This window comes from Gadus chalcogrammus, chromosome 12 (genome assembly GCF_026213295.1).
Source record: "Gadus chalcogrammus isolate NIFS_2021 chromosome 12, NIFS_Gcha_1.0, whole genome shotgun sequence".
Classification (NCBI taxonomy): Eukaryota; Metazoa; Chordata; class Actinopteri; order Gadiformes; family Gadidae; genus Gadus; species Gadus chalcogrammus.
Window position 1 is genome coordinate 2574165 of NC_079423.1, and position 20854 is coordinate 2595018.

General features: G+C 44.3%; 1 pseudogene; it reads left to right on the top strand.

Moving 5' to 3' along the window:
- Positions 1 to 20854, top strand: part of LOC130393431 (myosin light chain kinase 2, skeletal/cardiac muscle-like) — a 41601-nt pseudogene that overhangs the window by 10361 nt on the left and 10386 nt on the right.

Consider the following 20854-nt stretch of genomic DNA (forward strand, 5'->3'; position numbering starts at 1 on the left):
ATGTCCAAAATTCCGAACTACCCCTTTAACTCTAGTGTCACACATCAGATTTCACATTCATATCTAGAAAACCATCCGCTATGCCAAGCAAAACATTTTCAATAAATGTCTTGTTTTCGATAAATCGCAATGAAATGAACAGAATAAATTTAACCTAGTAGGCCTACGCCATTAAAATGTTATATTTATAACCCGCACATTGGAGATTTTAGATACAACCAGGGCTGTAGTGGTCAAATTAGAGGTGGGTAAACTATGAATTTTTTGATCAGACCGACCTCGACACAACGCAACGCAAAGTGTTGCGACTCTGTAAGGCTAGCCTGGCTATATTCCATTATGTTATCAATTAAAGTCATATTAAATCAATCAATGACAGTCAATGAATGTGTTTGTAGTTTATTCAAGTTATTCAAATTTCAACAGTAAAGAAAAGTATGTGTAGATTAGGAACTATCTATCTATGGCATGTGTGTATGTGTGAGTATTAGTATGCATGCTTTTCACAGTAGTACCCAGAGGGCCTCCTTGTCCTCCACGTCAGGTCCTGCCTTGCAGGGGCGTGTTCTAGAGTTCATGGCTCCCCTGTGCTTCACCAGCCAGGACTTCACATACGTGTTGGATTGAACTTTGTGGTGGGCCATTCAGTTGAATAAACATCAAGGACGACACTGTGACCAAGTGCAGACTGCATCTCAGGGGGCACACTATGATGTTCATTAAGCTGAACCCCCTCTCACACTCAGCAGTGCTAACTGGAATGAGATGGTCGATATTCAGGAGTGGTGCAAGGTTTTCTGGAATGATGCTTGAGTTATCCTTAAAATCCCTATAGCCTTCAAGAATTTTTCTGTCATCAAGTCAACCTTTGGGCAAGTTGTTTCAACTTGGATTCCCCATACTGCTCCTCTAGGGAACAGGCCAGTTTGCTGGGAAAATAACTTTAAAGAAAATAAATAATAAAATACAAATATTTATAATATATGAAATACAAATATTTATAAATATTTATATTTTTATTGGTTTAACCGCCAACCGCCCGAATTTAATTAAAATATATTTTTTTGTCGCGTCATCCGCCCGATCCACGGTTCAGCCGCGGAGTCCACGGCTGCAACCGCCAACCTCGCATCTCCAAATTGAGGCTTTAACATAGCGACCAAGCTATACTGAAGTTGATACGCCGAAACCGGAGTTTAATATGGATAGTAAAACTCTGACTGACTTTCACTCATTTTGACGTGGGCAGTACACGGATAGCATGACTACGCATTGGCCAATCTGAATGCTCGTAGTCACTTAATAGTTCGTCAAGTAAAATTGATTTATAAATCACAAAAACAACTCATGTGAATTGATCATCTTCAGTCTTACTTTGTACTTGAGGCCTTTTTCGGGCATCTGTTGGAGTGGGAGCACTCGAAGGTCTCTTAAAAAATCGCCTGATATCCATGGCTAATTAATGACAGGTAGGCAGGCATGATAATCCACAACGCGCAGGGCCATGTGTTTACATACTTCCTGTTTACATATTTTCCTGGATCCTGATTGGTGTCGCTGCCGCAGCCGCAAGGCACTGATTGGAGGGTCACAGACCATAATAGCATAGGCCTACAGCGCAGATGAAAATGATTCAGATTACAGCGTTTATTTGTTCAACAATATGAAACCTTGTCTTAGGTGTTTTAAAATGATGCTGAATTTATTTCCGATTATTCCAACGGAATACATGGCACAGGGAACTTTGAGGTGCGTAAACGCTATTTTGAGGTGCGTAAACGCCATTTCCTAAATTCCAGAGGTGCGTAAACGGCGTTTACGTGCGTTTACCCTCCACTACAGCCCTGGATACAACGTGAATATGAATTGTGTTATATACTGTCTCCTCCACCTGGATGTATTCATGGCTATAAAAAGCTTCTGTGGTTTGATCAATTAATTTGATTATCATTGCACTTTTTTGGTAATTTTTCTCTGTGCCTTTTTTTGGTGCCATATAGGCAAGATCAGCAGAAGGGGCCGTTAACCTTTTGCTGATCTTGCCTTGGGCACCAAAAGGGCTAGGGACGGCCCTGCCTTGCACACATGGCGGTATACATTGAAGGTAAAAGACCCACCAGTGCCAATGTTAACAGCCTCAATGCGACTGCAAGACAAACAGACAAACTAAAATCGGTTATTCGTTTGGATTGCAGGTCTGAGAAGACGGCTCAGTGCGCTGATCTGGTGTCTGACAGAAAGAACGACAGGGTGCTTTCGTCCGGGCTCCCACCTCCACCGCCCATCCCCATGTCCCCTATCGTCGAGAAGATGGAGGGCCTGAAGTCCATCAATAACCGTAGCAACGGCCTTCGCCTGGGGCGCCTGGCACTGTACTGCCACCTGGAGAAGGTGGAGACCATGCGCTGCTTCTGGGAACTCAAACACGTGGAGCTGGAGGGGGGTGACCAACAGGTTAGCGCAATGAGATATACGCCTTCTAGTTTAGCCCCACTTCAAATAGTAAAGCTGCTTGTGAACCCGATTATGCATGAAGACTAAAATCAAAGAAGTGCCCTAACCGGTCGCTAGAGGGAGTTGTGCGTCTTTCATTAGCTTCGTTCACTAGCTTACTGACACCTTATAGCCGGAAGGTGGTGTCTCCTAGCAGGTTCGGATAAAAAACAACAACGCAATTAGCACTAGCATTACAACCCTATAATAACGTACAACACACGAGTAAATAGGAACTCTTATTTAGTTGGGTTGTAGGCCTATATTAATCTTAATGACATATGTTATTATTATTGTTATTATATGTTATGCTGGCCTTGACGTTGGACGTAATGGATTAGGGCACTACTTCGGGTGCTGAGCAGTCACTCTCTTGCACCCAGTAGGCTTCTTTCTCATTTCGTAATATTTAGTTCTATCGTTTCACTATTTCTCTTCCTCCCGGTCTTCTCCACCCCTTTTCTCTGGGCTATGATCACACTTGTTAGTAGGATTGTTTCGTCAGTTGTTTCGTTTCGTAATACCCGATTTTTTATTTTTTACATTTGATAAACATACATTCCATATGCAACCCTGTAGCAGTCAGTACATAGCAGAGCAGTAATCCATACAGCGGTTCACGTGGAGACCGCAACCCGGTCCGGTTACCTGACCCCTGTCCACTCACTCTGTCTTCCCCAACTGCTGCTGCTTATTAAAATCTTAACGCAATATGAACTCTTTCTTTTTATTATTTAAATTTGTAGAAGATATACTTAATATTTGGTTTGAGTTAATTCATATTTGTTTAGTATGTTTATTATGAACCTTAGAAAATAGGTATTGGTTTCTTTGTTGCATATAGGCTACTGTAAATATAGTAGGAGCATTATTATTAGTCTATTTACGTGCACTTTCATGAAAAGGTGAATACACTTAAATGCACCCCATGTACATGTTTGTCATGTTGGCCGTTAATACAAAATCTTGTCATGTTTGCTTTCATAAATCACATTATCTAAAGAACATGATTAATAGAGCTGTCAACCCTATCGTTTTGCTACAAAAATAACCTAACCACATTGGCACCCATACTGTAGGCCCTTTGTTTTTCCCATTGTTTTTTTTACTGTTTGTGTGCGTACGTGCGTGATTCCAAGAAGAACAAACCAAACCAGATCTTATCAAACCGGCTTGTGGTTGTGGATGCTTGCGTGTGAACGCAGGCTTGCGTGTGTCACCATCTACAGTTTGTTTCAGGCTTCCTACCCTGAAAACACATGCACGTGTGTGGCCTTCTAAAAGGTTCAGATGATGCATGTGCACCTTCTATTTCCGGCGTGAAGAGAGGGGCCAAGTAGTGGCCTATACTCAGGGAACCTTGGACGCGATGAATGCATGCGTGAAGTGCTGTGTCCTCAGTTAAGAGATACCAGCAGAGTCTCACTGACACACCAGCAGTAGGCATCTGATTCTGCATACAGAGGCAGCACCTCTGAACTCCGCCGCACCTGTCCCCCTCTCGTCTGCCAGAAGGCATGATCGCTCCTTTTAGGCAAAGGGAGGTGGAGGAGGAGGGTGGTAGAGAGAGAGGTGAAACGTTGTGGGTGGCTGGCATGACAGCACAGCAGCCCTCCCCTCACTCCCACCCAACCACCACCCGCCAGCCCCCACCTCAATGTGTGTGTGTGTGTGTGTGTGTGTGTGTGTGTGTGTATGTCTGGCTGTGTATGTGTGTGTGTGTATGTATGTGTGTGTGTGTGTTGGGGGGGGGGGGGGGAGGTTGTTCATACCCACACAGAAAGCTAGTTGCTTATCAACGGCTCGACTGGTCGCCGAAGTATCGGTAGAGTTGGGTACAGTGTTGTGTAGATTTCCCCGTTCCAACTCTGCTGCTGTCTTGCTCTGTGTCCACCACAGTCAGCCATTTGACTATTGAGAGAGGTGGGTGGGAGGGTGGGCGGGGGTGGGGGGTAGAGGAGACCCAAGAGTGAGGAAGAGGAGATCCACATGCGACCGCCATGGAGAACCTCCTGAGGGATAAGGAAATATGGATCGTCGGGAGCGTGTGTCTCGTGGCCTCCTTCCTCTGGAGGGGATTATGGAATTTGCTCTCGTCAAAGAGGAAGAGTAGACCCTCCCGGTCAACGGACACACAGGTAAACGTCAGGCTTGTCAATGCAGCCACCGTCACGGATGCCCTGTTGCATCCTAACTGCCACGTCTTTGTGTCAATTTTGCAGAATGCAGAACCCAGAGCATGCAATGAAGGCAAAATAAAGCGTGTATATTCCTAAAGCCAACGTACTGTGAAAACAAACAACCTTTGCCGATTCTGAGAGAGCTCTGGACAGGATAGGTCAAGAATTCTGTTGTTCTACAAAGTACGCCATCATTGTGTCACCATGTTTGGTATTGTTCATGAGAAAAAACAGATGCATCAGGACAGGTATTCATGATAGTAAAGGAAGATTGTGACAGATTAAACTGCTAAAGACCTGCGGTCCTCCACCCATGATAGACTGGCCATACCGCATAGTGAACGCCAATCCGGTAGGTCAGAGCAACACTTAGTGGTGCTTTGATTGTGTCGAGAGTGTCAGGTCTAGAGAGCCGGTAGTTTAGTACGACCTCCATATAGAAATCAGAGGAAACGGACTCTGTATTTATAAATAAGTTCCAGGAGCGTGCTTCTACAACATTCCAGGTGGGTAGAATTCGTTCTGAAGCTCTGGGTGTGGATAAGGAAGGATGACTTGGCCAGGGCTTTTGTTAGATTTTATTGACATGATGTTTGGGGCTTTTGCTGTGAATGTGTTGCAGAACATATCCTGTTTTCACCTTTCACCTTGTATGTTGGGGACCCAGGATGAGTGCACATGCACGTGTGTACTTATATACTGTATCATCCATTGCGGGGTTGACTATCCCACTTAACCATGGCCCTCCTTTGCTTCTCACACTATGCGTATCAAGTCGTTTAATATGTTAACATAATCCCGTCGTGAAGTAAATGTAATGGATTCTTCCATTACATTTTTTCTCCGAGTCTTACTGCGGTGCTGCTCTCCACTATAGTATTTCAGTCTGCACTATAGTTCTGAGTGGCTACGATGCTCTCTCTCTGAATAAAACTGTATTACTGATGAAGAATAATTTATTTTTAGGAGACTTCGGAGAACAACAACAAGATTTAATTTTAGAGCATGATCATGGGAAGATACAGGCAGCAAAGTTACCAAGTATGCATTCAATGAGACAATGGGTGCACATGATTTTTTAAAGGGAAACGTTTACATCGTGAGACTTTAATACAAAGGAAACAAAGGTGAGGGGGAGTGGACAGACCAAGTTAAAATGCAATACACCATGGATAATGTTGACATGTCTGCAAGTCTGCAAGCAAGGCGGTCGAGACAATTACGAATCTACACAAAAAAAAGTCTGTTGATTGGCATGGCCTCATTAGCAGACTTTGTGGCTACAGTGGCAATGCTAATGCAAACTATCTTATCACCTTTCAATTAGAGAAAGGAAATTCCAAGGAAAATGTAGACAAATTAATTTTCAATCGTGTTAATAGTATTTATATAAAAAAGGTTTATATAATTTGATTATAATTCTGTATGGTTGTTACGATTAGTATTTCCACAAAAAAGTCCAATAATTGTGTTACACAGCACTTTCTAATCTATCTAACCAAATGTCCACTATTTACCTACTATTTGATGTGCTTTTTACATTTGGGTCATAAATCTGTGATATGTAATTTATTATGAAGTCAAAACACATAATCATTTGGAACTAACAGATGGAATTTACTTCAAAAATTAAGTAATTCAGTTAATTCAATATAAGGAATTGCAACTTGGTCGGATGTGGATCTTTATATGCAAAACTCAATACGCAATATTTTACACTGAGCCAGACTAGCACACATTATTTTCCCATTCACAAACGTTTAATTAATTTAAATTTGAATAAACTTGTGTAAAGTACGCAGGTATGCATGCTAAGATAGAGCTGAGGAGATTTGTGGGTGTATTTGTGTTTGTTAGTGTGTGTTTGCACGTGGCAGCAGTAAACATGGCTATGCCATGTTCAGAGTTATTTCAAACCATTAAAGCAGCAGGATTTTCATTGCTCTATCACACTCACTATAATGTAGGACCTAGCAGTCCAACTATGTTCTATTAGAACTTCTGAGGGGATACGTCACAGAGTCTGGGCAAGAAACCAGAAATTGCAAGTGGTGGAGTAACTCCTTGTTTCCTCTATCGTTGAGGAGATATTCTACCAAAGAAAACCTTTTTGGGGCGAGTTTCAGAAGGGGATCTTATACAATGGCCAAGTCTACAAGGTGTAGATTTGAAACTTTTAAAGACATTTTTACAGTTTACAGCTGGACGAGTTTATGTTTGCAAATACCAGGCTTACAGATCCCTGCCTCCAATAACATGACTGGTCGAAACAGATACTAAGCAAAAGAAAGTGAAACACCCAGACTTCAGTTCGTCTTCCACGGATTTAGATTGTTAATCACAACTGTCTCTCTACCTGCTGCCCCTGCTCTCCAGGGCTGTTTTGTCAGTGTGTCTCTGGGTGGCATGAGACCCGGGGGGGAATGTGCTGTTTTTGCCTGGACTCTTCTTCGATTCGGCCTCCAGGCGGTGTCCAGTGACAGTCGTTTGCGAAACTCACTGCCAAGGCACTGCTGGCTCCAAGTGGTAGTGCTAGTCATATAGACACATTGGCAGGCGTGCACTAGCTGCTATTCACACACTCACACACATACACACACACACACACGCACGCACGCACGCACGCACGCACGCACGCACGCACGCACATATTCACACACACAAAAAACACAGGTGCACAAAAGCACACACGCACGCACACACACACACACACACACACACACACAACACACACACACACACACACACACACACACACACACACACACACACACACACACACACACACACACACACACACACACACACACACACACACACACACACACACACCAAAAAGCTGGTTAAAGTTGCCTTGATTCATGTCAGACTGTTCCAGAGACAGAGATAGAGAGAGTGCCATACTTTTTGATTGAGATTTGGATCGAATTATAGCAACTAATGAATCTTCATTACTTGTTTCATTGCTCCAATAACAAATGGTTAATTAAGTTATTTATTCTATCTATTTGGTAATTAGTTCTTGGAATAAAATGGATTGTGGCTGCCTCGTCGTTCTAACAGTTCAAGTTCACAGTCACATTTTCGCGTCCCTTACTGCCCTCTGGTGTTTGAAAGGCAGAATAAATGTTTTTGCATTTCGTAAGAACAACAACGTTCGCTCCTATTAGTAAATACCAAGAATGGACTATCATTCCTTTGTAGATCAAGGCCAATGGGTATGACTTACTGTCTATGAATGGATAAAGAAATACGATAGGGATAAATTGTTGAATACAGTCACAAACTTTCAAATTTATAAAACTTGTGTGTGTGTGTGTGTGTGTGTGTGTGTGTGTGTGTTTGTGTGTGTTTGTGTGTGTGTGTGTGTGTGTGTGTGTGTGGTGTGTGTGTGTGTGTGTGTGTGTGTGTGTGTGTGTGTGTGTGTGTGTGTGTGTGTGTGTGTGTGTGTTGTGGGCTGGGTCCCATGTGTCAGAGGTCACCATTCACATCCCCCTAGCACCTCACCCAGTTGTCTTAATGTTACATAACGCTTAAGACTTCCAAAAGCCCCTTGGTAACAGCGCTGTGTCATCCTTGGAGTTTGTTTCTATGTTAGAGATGTGTTGATTTTCTGATCAACACAGTAAAACACAAACAGAAGCACACACACAGACACACACAAACACACACACACACACACACACACACACACACACACACACACACACACACACACACACACACACACATACACACTCAAACAAACACACACACACACACACACACACACAAACACACAAAAAACTGTCGCACTCCCGCACAAACAAAACAAACTGAAATCACACTTACACACACTTAATTCCTAGGGGGCTAAGGGGCTAAGCCACAAACCTAAACCACTGACGTCAAACCTTGCGCTAATTTTGTTGCTTTCCTCACTGTCCCTGAAACCATTCAAGAACTTGACTCGCAATTGATATCATATGCAGATCATTTTCAATTTCCATACAAGTGGCCAACTGCCTGATAGAAAGGTTTATTTACCGCCTATGAGCTACAATCAGTCCACTCACCAGGCTCTGCCATTCTTCCTGCTGATATGTGGTGTTGAGCAGGTTCAAAGCTTAAGCAGATTCTATTGCTGGATAGCATGTGAAGCAAGAAGTGTCGCATATTGACTTTGTATCCCTGCTGCCCTTATTTACGGTGTGTATTACATATGGTAAGGACAGTGTCCCCATGTCGGTCTGTTTTATTCTCGAACCATGCAGTCATACCAGACTAACACCCCTCTTACCTCTCAGCCTTTACACAGCCTTTACACCTAGCATTGGTTTGTGACTGACTATGTAATGTTGATGTTGTTATATGTGTTTCTGTTTGTGTGTGTGCGTTTGTGTGTGTGTGTGTGTGTGTGTGTGTGTGTGTGTTTGTGTGTGGTAGAGGGATTGATACTAAGCTTTATGCCATGGGCCTTATTCACCTAGCAGCCTTCTTAGTTCCATAACCGTTAGCTCTTTAGAGCCAATATGGCCTCTAGAATGAATAAGGCCACTTATCTCTGTGTTTCATCGCTTCTCACACAATGTCTTAAATGCTCCCTCGTATATATTAGGAATGTACAATGTATGATTGTTTCGGACGTACCTGAGGTGAATGGTGGAGGCAGCCGGGTTGATGGGGAGGGGAGGATATTTAGGTGACAGCTGACAGATGGCATCCTGATCTGCAGAGTTCTCATTCTGTTTCTCTCAGCAGTCCTCGATCCCGTCAAAAGCCATTTCCAAATATTTAGAAGTGCTTGGGCCATCATCACTCGGGGGAGGGGGTGTCAGTTAAAGACAAGAATCAGTGCAGCAGTCTGCCGAATTAGAAAACAATGGTGGCACTCGAGATAAGTGCAGCAATCTACGGAGCAATCAGAAAATCTGTTTTATCTGAAATAGGCCTAATAACAATGTTAAAAGAGGAACAGAAATCCGTACGGAAGGCTTTACACAAATGATAATATGTTTTTGCTTTACTTCAAACCGGTTTCAACCATAGTGAACGGTGTCAGAGTCGGCCATATTTGGAAACCAACTACTGCCCAGCCAAGGCCAGACGGATATTCATCGCAGAAAATGTGCAGATCAGGAAGGTCTCATGGCCTCTCTGACAGGTGTGAAAAAGCAGGGATAGAAAACAGGCCAAATTTCCCCATGGAGTGGCAAGAAGAATCCCTCACTCGTGGCGCCATATCTCAGTCTGCGGTGCACTTTACTTTTTAAGGAGATTCATTAAATCAATGAAATAGGGTCAGGGCCAGCGATGAAGAGAAGGCAAAGAAAAATAAAATAGAAGTTTTTAAACTGCCAAATATGACCGTCTTTGTCCCGCCTTTTTCTGCGCGTTTACACTGACTAAGATAATATACCGGCTTGATTTCGCAGTAAACGTTCACGTTTGTAGCCTATACTCAGATGTATACTCATTCTTGCATCTGCGTGGCTTGAATAATAATAAAAAAAAAAGTATGCTACATTTTCTAAATAGGTCTCCGTGCGTAGTCCCGCCCACTCCAACAAATCAAGAAAGCCAACTCCTTGAAGAAGGGGGATTATACCCCCTCGGTTTTATACAGGCAAGACAGTGAAATTGCAGGGCGTGCCAACTGCCAAGCCGATCATACCGGCTTGGCAGTGTAAAAATGCCTTGTGTTTGCGCTCCTTGAGGCCTGTTGCTTTGATCACCTGTTCAGTGATTACCACCTCAACTGTGTCTGTGTAGCGAGGCTTCATGAGTCCCCTGTCTTGCACTTAAGGTACGGCCACACTGAACGCGTTACGTATGTAACGCGCCTAACCTGACGCTTGATCATTGTGTGTCACAAAAAGGGTTCAACGCGCCTAACGAGCCTACGCAGCTGAGCCCGTCCAGCGGAGGTGTCTGCTTCGCCCTGAAGGGGCTTATTTTCGATAATGACAGGCGACGTTCTATACATTATCCCGCTTATTGCACGGCTACTTGCCAAAACGAAAAAAATATTTCACATGGTGTGTCTTTTTACAATTTATTCGTTACCAGCATTCGCAGTGTTGATTAGTAGAGAAATAGTCAGCCAAATACATTGCCGTTGCTTAGCAATCGAGAGTTCCACGGCATTGAGAAGACCCGTGTAATAAAGCTTTATAATATTTCTGTTCATGGCATACATTTCTCCTCAGATTAGGCCAATAAAGCAATAATTTAAAAAAATACCACAAACGCTCGATCAAAGGCCCGGCCCGAGGATAGTGGTGGGAAATATCGGCCCGATCCGGCCCGTGGGTCGGCTCAGGCTTGGGCAGAGAATCTAAACTCTAGTGCATGACATCCTCCGTAGGCGCTCACAGCTGGGTGAGTTTCACCACCTCCTCATCGTTTCAGCACACACTGAAACGATGACTTGGTCATCCATGTTCTCTGCTTCTGTGTGTCCTCCGTCTCTCTGCCAGTGACATCGGGTCAAGCTCAACGCTGATTGGCTATCGTGGCTAAGCGTCACACATAGGCGCGTCAAAAGTTATATTTTTTTAACTCCGCGCGTTAGTGCGTTGGGCGTGTTGGTGCGTTGGGCGCGTTATTTAGGTGCGTAAATCGCGTCTGAAGCGCCTAACGTGCTGCTTTAGCGCGTCTAACGCATCTACGCGCCTAAACCAATGGTTCCCTGTGCAAAAATGCCGATTTTCCACGCCTCTAACGCCTCGTGCCCACTGCACCGTCAGTCAAAGGACTCAGAATGCGTAGCTAACGAATGGGGGAGCTTTCCAGGGTCGTCAGAACCGTGGACATATTATAAAATGGACAACGGATTCCAAAATGGCTCCCATTCATTCCTATGTAAACTGCTCAATGGCGCAGGGCAACATCAAGGAGAGATATGCTTCCGCACCATGGGTCCCTAGCCACGCGCCCACGCCCTACTTCATGCCGTACCGGATGCAGAAATATTCTTGTTTTTTAGCATTGTTAGCATTGTAGCATCATAAGCGAGATGTCTGAGTGATCGCAGTCGCATTGTTTACCGACCATGGAAGTACAGGTTACTAATCGCCCGATGATACTCTATATGTTTAACAATTATTATTTTAGATTAGTTTGCCCCTTTTTGACTTTATAAGAAAAGCACCTTGTATATACCTTTTTGAATGTTAAAACAGAAATCATAATTACCACTCGTTTATTTTAATATATTTCTGTTTCTGCAACGAGAATCAAATGCCCATTATATACACAGACCCATCAGCTGGTGTACCCAGTGAACTCACAAGGTGTTAGGAAACAAAGGAGTCTGAAATGACCCCACATGGTATCATGGACCTATTATGTGTGGGTGCAATAAATAAGACATATATGATGGTGCCAGCCCCACGTCAGGTTTTAAAAACAAGTAATACTGAAACTGAATCTCAAATTTGATCCTGAAATGTATTTAACATGAAATATTGTACAGGGAGAGGGCTGTGGCCGCAATCGATGGAGGAGGCAGTCAGGTGTGCAGGAAGACAACAACAGGAGTATGATGGACAGGGATCTGACATGGACAGGGACATTTTTTTATTTAAACATTCAGAGGAAATCAGGCCTAGTAGGCCTACTGTATGCCTATGTAAATAAGATTAAAGATGTCTAGGATAGTATAATGATAACTGTAAATGGCAGGTGTACTTTGCTTTTGATGGAGCCATGATGTTATATTAATAAAAAGCATTTTATTGATGGGCACCTTTCAGGCCACTTAAGCACACCTTACATGTATAATTAATAATAGATTAAAAACACTTGGATGGAGCGTGTTTGTCACTTATGTGAGCTGGAAAGATCTGGAGTAACGGATTAAGATGCAGCCGGGCAGGGTGCTGAGAGGTGATGCATGATGCATGATGGTGGCACGGCAGACAAGTACAGGAGCATGATGGACTGGGATCTGATGAGGAAACAAAAAAGATTTTCTAACTTAAGATAAAATATACTCTGAAGTTTCCAGTTTCTGCAAACAGAAGAGAAGGGGTTTAGTTAAGGCTTTATCATTAATAAGATAGACTATGACAAACAAACAAAAAAATATAAAAGGCCTGTCTTAGTTTAAAGCCCACTCACCACGTCAAGGTACAGGCCAAGAGTGGGAACATAGAACAAAGACTCACATCACACTCAGACAGCCACAACATGAAAAAAACACATAAATACATGAAACATGTACATAACTACGAGACCATAGACTCACATCACAAACTCAGACAGTCACAACATGTAAAAAACATATAAATACATGAAACATGTACATAAATACGAGACCATAAGATATGTTTGGGTTTCTCTTGTTTTATCTTAAAAACAAAATGCTGATAACATTAAGAAAAGAAGGCAAGAAAATAAAAGTAATAATAGATAAAGCTAAACTCCAAAATTACAGAGGCCACTGATCGGATGTGCTGTTCAAAAATAAATGCACTATTAAACTGCCTTGTGCTCCGTTATGCAAGCTCCAAGTCTACAATTGAACAATGTGTTTTTGCAGTTTTGAGTGCTTTGTGGCAACTTGTGCTCCGTCATGCAAGCTCCAAGTGTACTGCCTCCGTCCGTTGACTGATCCCTATTGACTTTGAATGGGGACAGACGCGCAATGCATTGTGGATCCGTGCGCTGAAGGCTCCGTCAAAAAGTTTAAAAATGTTCAACTTTTTCAGCAGCGCGGATCCGTCATCCAATCAGATCACGTATGCAAATTTAAGCGCTGTGACACCACTCGGGCTCCGACCACCCTGGAAACCTCCCCCATCCGTCAGCCACGCCTTCTGAGTCCTTTGACTGACGGTGTAGTGGGCATGAGGCGTTAACGCGTTCAGTGTGGCCGTACCTTTAGAACAAGGACAAAGTGCACAGAGGCTTTAGGAATCGAGGGAAGTTAGTAACAGAAGGATCAGAGAACTTTTGTTATTAATTGGTGCATACTAATTGCATTCCAGCAAGCTTAATTCAACGTTACAGATAAAAGCAATAAAGTGTGCAGCAAACCATCTGCACTGCTTTCCATAATTTTTTGTCAGAAATTAGTGAATTCTCCATGCATGTATTTTGTATCAAATGTGGTGTTGTTTTTTCTTGGACAGAAGCTTAGCACTGTGCTGTATTCAAGGCTTTGCACGCTCTTCCACCTGTCCCTTCATTTCCTCAATCTGAACACTGTTACACCACCAGCATCCAGATGGACACATGCAACATTCCCTTCCCTTTGTGTGTTCTTTTATCAGTAGTAGTAGAAGTAGTTTATGTTTATTGTCTATCCATCAATTTACATCCGTATCTATATACTTAATACATCTTTAGACCTGTGCTTAACTGGGTAATATTTCAATGGCCAATTCCCAGGATTCTGGCACTTTGCTTGAAAGCCAAATGTCACACAACAATCCTCTGCAGCGTTGCCCTCAGGGCTGGACTGGCCATCGGGCGTACCGGGCAATGCCCGGTGGGCTGGCAGGCCTTTTTGGGCCGATGAGGTTTACTTGAGGTTTACTTTTTTTTTCTTTTTTTTTTTTCTTTTTTTTTTAATGGACCCGGCCCGGCCCAGCCATGTCACACAGCTGAGGGCCGAGGTCCGTTCCTTCCCTCTCTGTCGTGTGGGCTGTCAACTTAACCTGAAAGTTCAATACAACTTTGGCCCAGGCCATAACTCATTATGATTGGTTCTGGGCTGGCCCTGGCCCTATCACACACACAGCAGAGGGCCGAGGTCCCGCCCCTTGGGGGCGGGTCAGTCAGTCACGTCACTAACTGACAGAAAAATGGAAAAGAAACGTAAAGGAGGCGCGGAGAATATCTCTCTCTCTCTCTCTCTCTCTCTCCCAGTGGCGGCTGCTGGTCTTTTAAAGAGGGGAAGCTAATTTTTGGCCTACATCAAAATAGTTGTCAATTTATTTATACCTCAATTCGGCCCTCCGTTCCTTTTCAAGAAAATGGTCTGTGACCCTAATGGAAGCAATTTCGCCAAGCAAATACCAAGAAATGTGTTGCAGTTTGTCATGAGACTTCACTTGCAAAATCCGCGATGGGACTGTCACTGAACTCAGATAGTGAAGTGACTGTGTATATCTCAAAATAGCTGTCAATCAAAAAGTGATTCAGACTTTCGACTGATCCTCCAATCATAACGCGGAAGCCCAGCGTCCAGGCTAGCCCAGGCCAGCCCACTGCTCCATCCACCCCCAGAGACGCTGAGCGTCCGGGGGCGGGACAAATCTGGGCATTTATCCAATGACCGTCGAGTTTCGAGGCAATGAAAAAAACTGTTCCATGCAGTCTCATTGAAGTGAATGGACGCTCGGCTTCTACGGTCTAATGCATTGACATTACGGGAATGTATGAGAAGTTAACAAAATCGAGTCAGTCTTGGATAAGATTCTTATCGAACTTGTCTTCGACATGAACGTATTTTAACGAATTTGTAGTCAATGAAATGTTAACACAACAATACATATTTGACAATTTAATGTTCGAAATTTTAGGGGAAGCTGAGCTTCCCTTGCAGTCTTAGAGAAATCGCCACTGCTCTCTCCCTCCCTCTCTCTCTCTCTCTCTCTCTCTCTCTCTCTCTCTCTCTCTCTCTCTCTCTCTCTCTCTCTCTCTCTCTCTCTCTCTCTCTCTCTCTCTCTCTCTCTCTCTCCACGGGGGGTCGCGAAGCCCTCTTGATTTTAAGGGGTGTAATATTCAGAATCTCCGATTTTTTTTTTAAATGTATTAATTTTTCCCATCTTATTTATAGGATGGCATGTCATTTCGGTCCCTACATATAGGCCCCGTCCACACGAAGCCGATTTCATGGCGAAACCGCAAAGGTCTTGTACGGTTCGGCCTTCCGTCCACATGAAGCCGGCGAATCCGCTGGCCGAAACCGCAAACTTCTGAAACCACCCTCGGAGGTGGTTTCAAATCTATCCGGTTTCGTTTTGGTTTCGTGTGGACGCCTGAAACCGACTGAAACCGCAAACCATGACGTCATCGCCCCACCCCTCGACCTCCTAGCCAATGGCTCTTAAGCCCGCGGAGTCTCAGAAATCACAACAAAAAATATGATGGCGGACTACAAGCTTGTAATCGTTCTGCAGCATATCATGTCCCTTGTTGGGTTGCTAAGCCATTATTTATTGAGAATCTAGTTCGCCATCGTAGAAGAGCTGTTTGTTTGTGTTGTTGTTAGTGGTTCGGGGGGCAGCCTTTATGCGCATGCTCGCCTCTTCTTCTTCTGGATTTGTGTACCAGAAGCAGCGCCCCTTATGGGCCTGGAATGTTTACTACAGCGTTTCTACAGATCTATCCGGTTTCGCTTGGCTTCGTCTTTACGGAGATACTTCGAAACCGGATAGATCGAAACCTTAACGGTTTCGCCCGTTTCGGCTTCGTGTGGACGGGGCCATAATAGTCGCACGTTTACAATTCTCCTGGGCCGTGTTCCAATACCCGTACTGTCCGTACTGCGTACTCAAAATTTGAGTACGCAGTACGTTCCAATTCAGATCCGGCGAAAAGAAACATACTTCTAGGACCCGGATGCCGTACTCAAAATGGGCTAATCGTGAAGTGTGGATCGAAGGACACTCTCCGTACTCAACGGCAGCCATCTTAGCTACGTAGCGGAAGAGGCGGAGCCAGGCTGAGCCAAAGTCGGCGCATTTTCCACATAGCCTGCATTAATAGAGTCATTTTGTAGTTTTTATAGCTTTTTATAGCTGCTAGGCGTAAAGAGTTCACCGTTCAAAGCGGGATGTTTATTGCGGGGGAGGAGCCGCGGCGGCAGTCGTGATCATCATATCCGGTAAGTGCACCACAGAGTACTCGATTTGGAACAGCACTCACATCTGAAAAATTAGCGTACTCAAGTGAGTACGGATAGTGCAGATAGTGTACTTCCTTTAAGTGTACTCATGGAAGTACGGGTATTGGAACACAGCCCTGGTCTCTGTATCACGGCGCACAGCGGAGTTCCGCCCCGATGCACACACACACACACACAGACACGTGTGCACACACACACACACACACACACACAGACACTTGCACACACACACACACACACACACACACACACACACACACACACACACACACACACACACACACACACACACACACACACACACACACACACAGACACTTGCGCACACACACAGGTGAGCACACTGTCCGTCTGCCCCGATAGAAAAGTTTAAAACTAAAGGAACTAGATTTCTTGTACATTCTACGTTTAAATAAAGTAAAAAAAAAAGTATAAAAATATATATTGCGAGAATAGGGGCGTGTGTAACCTGAACATCCCTCCCGCTGAAACACAGTGGTAACCTAGCAACATAAACAAAGAGTTGATGAAGAAATGGCGAAGCGTCAGGTAGAAGAGAAAGCTGAATCTCTAAAAAAGAAAAAGAGGGGGTACCAAGAAAGTTACACTGAGTTTGGCTTCATAGAAGCAATGGAGAAAATTAGAGCAGAATGCATCTTTTGCAGTGAGAAACAGGCGAATGAAAGTTTGAAACCCTGCAAGCTGAAGCGACACCAGACAACTAAACACCCCGAGACGGTGGGTAAACCAAAAGAGTTTTTCCTCAGAAAAAGGGAACTAGTTGTCACAAACAGGCCCCAAAACATTAAGGACAGTTTTGCCAAAGCAGGAAGCGACCAGAAGAAGGCAACGGTTGCATCTTTGGAGTGCTCTCTCCTTATTGCGCAAGCCAAAAAGCCACACAACATTGGGGAAACACTGATTAAACCTGCTTGCATTAAAATGGCTGAAATACTATGTGGACCGCAGGTGGCTAACAAATTTAAGACTGTACCACTGTCCAACAACACAGTGAAAGACAGAATCGACAGAATGGCAGGAAACGTTGAGAAACTCGTCGAAAAAATCAAGACAGGCCCGTTTTCCAGCTGGATGAAACTACCACTGTGGCAGAGGAGGCAATTCTCATTGTATATGTACAATACATGGAGGAAACCGAGCTGAAACAAGACATTCTTATGTCTGTTAATCTCACAGCCACCACAAGAGGAGAGGACATTTTCAGTGTAGTTGATGCGTACTTCACAAAGCACAATATTCCCTATGAAAATGTAGTTGCATGCTGCACAGATGGAGCTGCCGCAATGATGGGAAAAAACAAGGGCTTCAACAGCCGTTTGAAGGAGAAGACGCCCCACTGCTTAGTGTTTCACTGCATGATGCACAGACACGCACTGGCAGGCAAACACCTCTGTGAAGACCTGAACGTAACATTAAAGACTGTGGTAAAAATAGTCAACAGACACTCCTCCTTCATACTGAAGTGCGCTGGCTGTCCCAGGGCAGAGTATTGGTGCGTTTCATGGAACTTAAAAACCAAATAAGGGATTTTTTAACTGTTCATAACCAGAAGCTATTTGAAGAAATGACAGATGAGTTTCTCATTAAGACTTCTTATCTGGCGGATATTTTCAGTCTGTTCAATGAAGCAAACAAACGCATGCAGTCCGCGGATGCCAATCTAATGGAGTGCAAAGAGACAGTGGATGCGTTTGTGCGCAAAGTGTACAGAATGAGTACAGAATGAAAAAAATGGCAACGGGAGACCTGCAACAGTTTCCCTTGCTACAACAACAGTCAGGGGGGAAGTTACCTGATGCTTTGGCCAGACAGTTCACCCGCCACATGGAGGAGCTTCAGGAGGAGATGCACTCGCGTTTCTCGGATTGTAAATGAACATTCTCAAAAGGACGCATGGGTGATGGACCCATTTCTCGCCAACAGAAGAAGACAGATGTCGAGCCTCTCCCGGCTGAGGAGTGAGCTTATGGATACAAGCGGTTTTTGGCGTGTGAAAGACCAGAGTTCGCTCCGAGACCTTGCTCATCCTGCGACCCCAGAGATTCATCTTGCTATTTTGCCCCAACCTACCTGTCAGAGAATGCTTTCACGCTCTGGTCACACTTCCAAACAAAGGGGCCCCCCCCCCCCCCGCAACAGGCTTGAGTGCACAGTGTAACAGCCAAACTTTCGTTTGGCTGTTACCAAAGTCACACCAGACATCCCATCACTGGCTCAGGAAATACAGTCTCAGAGCTCTCATTAAAAGACAGGCTGCCTGGACTCTCAAGGTGTGTGTGTGTGTATGACAGTGAAATTAAAAGGAGATCAAAAATAGAGAAAAATATGTTCCTAAAAGTGTAAGTTCTCAAGTTTATTTAAATAGTGCCAAATCATAACAAGTTCTGAAGTTCTTAAGTTTATAATATTGCAATTTTACACAGGTTTCGTCATTGTTCCATGCCGCCATTTTATATGTTCCATGTTCTTTTTTATGTTAGCAGTGAATATATTGAAATAAAAAGAAGATGCATTCCCTTAGTGTTTTGTAAGTTCCTTTAGTTTTTTTTGTAATTGGGGGGGGGGGTCGCCAAAGTTTACAATAGTAAAAATGTGGGTCCCTCAAGAAAAAGGTTGGGAACCACTGCTTTAGGGTGCCACTTTGACTTACTGTGTGTAATTTGTTGACTATTAGTTAGTGTAGGCCTTAATAAAATAATACATATATTTTGTATTCTTTCTGTTGTTCTGTGTTCTTGCATTTTTTGCTGATTGTGAGACGGTTCAAACTGTACATATTATGAGCATTAGTAATTTCAGAGGGGATTTGAACCTAGCTGCAAAAGGTCTCTGCAAGTATAGTGAAAGAGCGTATCAATTTTTAACATGGTTACTCTCTTCCATGTAGGCTACTGGGCTTTATTTTAATTGTTGAAACAGCACAATATGCGGATATATCCTCTGGTAGTTGTGTGCCTCGCATGTCGTATAAATAATCATAGTGGGCTGCCATGGCCAAAAATGCCAGGGCCATTTTTTTGGTCCCAGTCAAGCCCTGTGTCCACTCTTTTCAATCTCTGATTGCACACTCAACCAATTAGCTCTTATCACAGGCCACCCATCCAGTGACGTCCAGTGGGGGGCTGTGCTTTTATTTAGAGGACCCCCCCCTACCCTCATGCTATTCTTGAAACTCTCCTCTGAATGGCTCACAGTTGACCTATAGCTCTGCCTGATGGGCTGTTTTCCTCCCGTCCTTTGACTCCCTGTCTGCTGCCCGGAGCTTTTGTTTCGTAACATGGTGTCTGTTGTCGCTTCGCTTTGGTCGGTTTAGAACTTGACAAAGACTTGAGAGAAGAAGTCTATTTGTTGTGGCTGGAATTAAATATCGACGCAGAGATCTTCTTCCTGTGCTGAGGTGATCGACCCTGGCAGCCGTTTGTGGGCAGGCGGTGGGTCCAGACAGCTGAGCAGGTATCAACCAACGATCTCTGCCCCCCGGGACTATCCCAAAGCAGTCATGAGCTCCAGCTTGTCAACTCCTTAGCAAAGGTCTACGACCCCAACCCGCTGCATGGTTCAGAAACTAGGGCTGGCACGAAAGCTATCCACAGCTGGATCGGACCGGATCCGTACCGCCTCTCCCACGTCCTCCTCTTCTTCTTCTTCTGCTTCCTATTCCTCCCCCGGGCCGGCCATGCGCTGTGTTGAGAGTCGCATGGACTCCCTCAACTCTCAGATGGAGCAGCTGCTCCACATGCAACACCGGTCCTGACCCGGCTGGACGGCCTGTCCCACACCTGGGGGACATGGGTCAGACCTTGCCTCGATGCGGGCGGCTGGGGCGGAGGGCCGTGGGCAAGGGGCCCAGGACTCAGAAGTGCTGGAAGTGTGTTTGGACGTGCAAGGGATGGTGCAGGAGACCAACAGGCAGATGGAGTGCCAGGCACTTAAGCTGGAAGGGGTGGAGGAAGCTGGTGGAGGGCATGCAGCAGGTGCTCAGCTTCATTGGGGAGGTGGTGAAGAAATCTAGGCTTGTGAAAGTGCTGTTTAAACAGTCTGGCAAGAGGGCCAGGAAGAAGGTGAGTTGGATTCTGGTCAGGGTTAGATTTCGGTTGAGCTTGAGATTGGATTCATGTCTGCTCGTTTTTTCCAAAGAAAATGATGGGAAGATGTTTCAGTGGTCTTGGTGTACTTACTCTAGATCTGTTGTTCTGCTGTCTTGGGTTGAAAACTCTCTTTGTTATTCTTTCACCCTTTATTATTGGTGATAAGACGATTTGAAGCTAGTGTGTATTTGTTTACAGCTGTATATGTTGAAGACATGGGTCGAATCATCTGT